General features: G+C 34.8%; 1 pseudogene; it reads left to right on the top strand.

Moving 5' to 3' along the window:
- The first annotated feature begins 3,309 nt into the window (after positions 1–3,309).
- LOC111884228 (NAC domain-containing protein 83-like) lies at positions 3,310–4,063 on the top strand (annotated as a pseudogene).
- Positions 4,064–4,859: the final 796 nt, after the last annotated feature.

Here is a 4,859-nt window from a genome sequence, read left to right on the forward strand (position 1 = left end):
GTGCATGATAATACTTATGACACATTATGGTACCATGGTATGAGTAGGACTCATACCCAGTACATAATAATACCCCGACATAAGCAGCACCTAAGACATAGAGCTTTGAAAAAGAATTGGTACATATAAAGTACTTTTGTACGTAAGGCATACTTCACCGATCATCAGTCTCCTCGAACAGAGTTTCTACTCTCCATTCCGATCACACGAGTACCCTTAATAAGATAATATCCAATATCCAAACTTAATTGAACTAAGCATCTCTTTTAAGTCTTATTTCATCACTAAGCAAGTCTACAATGCTTATAATCAACTTTCAATACTAACTCTGTTTCGGCAACACTATCCTAATTTAGTGTAATATTTTATATAGAGTATTAAGTATCAACATAAATTTATCATCTAATTTATAATACTTATAATATTATTATCATCATGTAAATACATCTCAACACATAAAGAACCATGCATGGTTCGCATAACATATATCATCAAATATGCATATAACACATATTTCCAAATAACAAGCATATAACTCACATATAAAGTTTCTACATCTATTAAATACTTTTATTAAAACCATGTTCATGAAAGGGACTATGCACTCACTTGTTAAAGTGACTACTCGAAATTCGAGCAACGCTTCGCTTCTAGCAATTGTCTTTTCCTTTAACGTAACCTAGCATTATTATCGCTAAGTCTTAGTCTAATATTTATTGTAATTATTAGTCTAGATTCATCATTAATTCAAAGTCTACTTCAAGATCTATCATGAAAGGAACAGCCAGGTATGATCATATCGGAGGTAGGGTTCGTTTGGTATATGAAGTATACTGTTTGGAAATCCCACTTTAAACACCTCACTAATTCAAAACCTAGACATCATCCCCGTAAGTAGATCAGTGAGTATAACAAGTTGGAATCACTGATAAATATTTTTTATAGGTTCATAATAAAGATAATGAGCTTAAAAATAAGTTATACTTGAAGTAGGGTAAGCATAACTCGCTTACAAGGGGGTTTAGCGAGGAACCGAACTCTATGCAGACAGAACTTCTGAGCCGAAAGTTCTTCTTCTCGGGGCCTTCTTGTGCTCCGGTACTTGCTACTAACATATAGGAGGTGCTAGGGAAAAGTCTTGAGGGTTTGGGGGTGTTGGGAGATAATGGGTTAGAATGGTGTGAGAAATAGAGTGATTTGCACCTCTATTTATAGGTTGTTGAATTCTGCAACATGGAGTGTTTTAGTGTTGAACACGGAGTGTTAAAGTGCCAGGTGTTGTGATCGCTTGCGAAGCTGTGGGGTAGAAGGTGTGGTTGTGATGGTGCCATGTGTCACCTCCGAAATTTAATAGAAAAGTTAATTATCTTCTAAAATCCATAAATTTCGCATACAAGCTTCGTTTTTCACGTTCTTTATATCCATACGTAGGTAGCAACATGACCTACAACTTTCTTTTAGAATTAGTTGGCTAATTTTGACTTTATTTTTAAAGTTGTGTTTTAATAGGCTTAGACAGTTAAAGTCCGTTAAAAATTCATAATTTTGTCACCCAACGTCTGTTTTTGACTGTCTTTATATCGTTGAGCTCCTATTAATGAGATTTACAATTCTCATTTAGGTTGTGTCGGCTAATAATCGATAGGTCTAAAATTCGATTTCCGGGTTGTGTACTATTATGCTAAATCTTAGAAAAATCATAACTTCCTGAAACGAAGTCAGATTTGGACGTTCTTTTTATGTACGTTCTCGGTTTAACATATACTACGACTTTCATTTTTATTGATAAGGCTAAAAAGTAGCTTATCAAAAATTCACTTTTTACGATACGCGGCGTCGTGGCGTTTTAATCGTAAAACTTCGACGGGTCATAACTTCTTCGTTATAAGTTGGATTTCAATGTTCTTTATATATACGTAACCGTGTGATATATACTATACTTTAGTTAAGACTATTTATTCTAAATAATCTTCTATCAAAAAATCATTTTTAATGTTTATTGCTCTAAATTGACTAGTCTGAATCTGTAGGCGTTACATTCAACCTCATCAGGAACCAGGTCCAATAGTTGACATTATTTGCCACGCCCACACAGAATACTGTATGCAAGGTTTGGTTGCTTTCGTCCATAGCAACTGCTATGAACATTGGTGTAGGTAGTTCCCTCTTAGAGGGATACTACCTATAAAGATGACAGACAACAAACAACCCAGGAATGCATGGAGTTGTAACTTTTTGGGAAAACAAAACAATTAGTTGTAAAAACATTATAGACTTTAAATAAACATTTAAATTTTGGAACATACTTATTTTACTACACATCCAATAGCCACAAAACAGAATTGGAAATGATCCATAACATCAATTTTGATGTTTGTGTAATTATGAGGGTTCATCCGCCTAAGGTTGTGCAGGTAAACATGCAAGTTGGTAAAACTTTCTTCATGGTTGTTGTCTGAAAAACTCATGTTCAAACAATTATAATAGAGAATTATAGATCCTCTTTGTAAGTGAATAACTAAATGGAATACCACATGTCATATAGGGGATGAAAACCTAGTATTTTATTGTTCAGAATGGTTTTCGGGATGTTAGTCTGGAATGTCAATTCTACATATACAATATTGACTACCGTATTCCAAAATTGATATGTCAAACCAAAATGTACGGTCTTATATTTCAGATTCTAAACTATACCTATCATCGACTACTCCAGAATGAATAATACTTCTTTGGAATGCTCTATTCCAAAAATAATGGTTATTTTTTTCAAATTAAAAAAAAAAAAACAAATTGATTACTATTAGTAAATTACTTATTTTCCCTTAGAGTATCCACAGTCATTTGAACTCTAAAGAGATTCAGTGGATTGTCACATCATCCATTAAATATCTACCCAACACCACCCACAACCCATTAAATACATATTCAATCCTAATCACAAATTTATTCCTTTTATTGAATCATTCAATGATCATTCAACTGTACTCCATATCACCACACACACTCCATTTAATTGGTATTCGATCTACTAATCATGTTATAATTGGTATTCGATCTACTAATCATGTTATTCAACTTTTATACTATGCATTGTGAAGCTCTTATCTCTATCATGCCTTGTTTGTCGTTTTGCTACCGCTAGAACTGTTGTCTTCATTTTTAATAATTTATCCTACACATTATTATTGTATATGTCTAGGAAAAGGGAAACAAGACTTTTTAGTTAATTTTCTGATAAATACTTGTCTTGTTAACATCCGAGTCCTCTTTGATTGTGGTTGTCATTTACAGCTCGATCCATCCATCCGCACATGGAGATGGAAGATACCCTCGAGACCAGCCGCACGACGGCAATTCGGAAGCTTCAGATGCCGATTGGATATCATTTTCGTCCGACAGACGAATAGATCATCATCCAGTACATGTGCCCCAAGGTATTCTCCTTCCCTTTGCCGGCCACGGCCATCCTCCACGCCCACCACCTCTTCCTCCACCATCCATCACGTCTCCCAGGTACGTACGTCGCTACCCCTTCCTTCCATTCTTTTATTTCTATAAAAGATTGATTTTTTTCATGTGTGTTTCCAGGTAACCCGAAGGAGAAAAGGTATTTCTTCTGCAAAACAAGTTCCCACCGTCCCTTTTCCAATCCAGCAGGCTTCTGGAAACCCATCATTAACAGCCACAAGTTCATTTTAGATCTTGGTTGCAACCATCCTATCGGTTTCAAAAAATGCTTTGTTTTCTACCAAATATCCAATCAACGCCGCTCCAGGACCCCATGGATCTTGTATCAGTTTCGGCTTCTATATCCCTTACCAAACAAGGTACGTACGTACATACGTACGCGTGTTTTATTGATTTGGTTAATTAAATATGTGTAATATTTCTGTTATTTGATGTTCGGAGTTTCTTATTGAAGATGGAAGAATGGACAGTATGCAGCATCCACACGAGTAAAAAGCACAACAAATCTCAACAGCGGATCCATAAAAAGGAAGAAGAAAGTATTGAACATGATTCCATGGAGGATGACTTTGGTCCTCCTCAACAAACATGAAACATTGGATGATGGGGCAGAATTCGTTGAAACTAGTTTGTAATTCCTTGGTACTGTTAAGTTTGAAAAACTGAGTCTTTTGATTATTAGGTAGGTAGTAGGTTACCACCATTTAATTAAGATGGATACATGGAGGAATCCACATTAAGTGGTTATATGAATTTTTGAAAACAGGAAGCCTTCTAATATTTTCTTTTTGTTTTTCCTTGATAATTCAGTTTTTTTTAACCCTTTTACCAATTAAATACAATAAAAAGTAGTAGGTACATGTGTGTGGTTAACTATGTATGGATCAGAAAAGGAAACCCTGATAAAAGTATAACAATTAAATATGTAAAAATCAAAGGACTTAAGAAAGAGTGATTGTTAACTGGGGTAATTACTAATCTAGCTAAATTAAAGAAGTGATTATCAATTTTTAGCCAAAAATTAGTAAATATCCAAATATAGCCCACGACCCCGTAGGTTTCTAAAATCGTCTACTGTTTCGCCATATTGTCTACTGTTTCGTGTTTTGTATAATTTTTTTTTCATTTGTAAGCTACAAAACCGTAGGTTTTGGGAAACCTAGGGTTTCCTCTTGGTTTAGCTACGGTATCCCAAACCGTAGTCTACGGTTTTGGGGAAAAAATACGTTTTTTTTAATCTACTGTTTTTAGGGTTTCGTCTACTGTTTTGTGAAAAAACCTACGGTTTTAATTTTTTATAAGATGTACAAGTCGACACTGCACAAAATGTGCATTGGGCACTTGTACACCGTAGGTTTCGTATGAAACCTATGGTTTTATATATATAT

Source organism: Lactuca sativa, chromosome 4 (genome assembly GCF_002870075.4).
Source record: "Lactuca sativa cultivar Salinas chromosome 4, Lsat_Salinas_v11, whole genome shotgun sequence".
In the NCBI taxonomy this organism is placed as follows: Eukaryota; Viridiplantae; Streptophyta; class Magnoliopsida; order Asterales; family Asteraceae; genus Lactuca; species Lactuca sativa.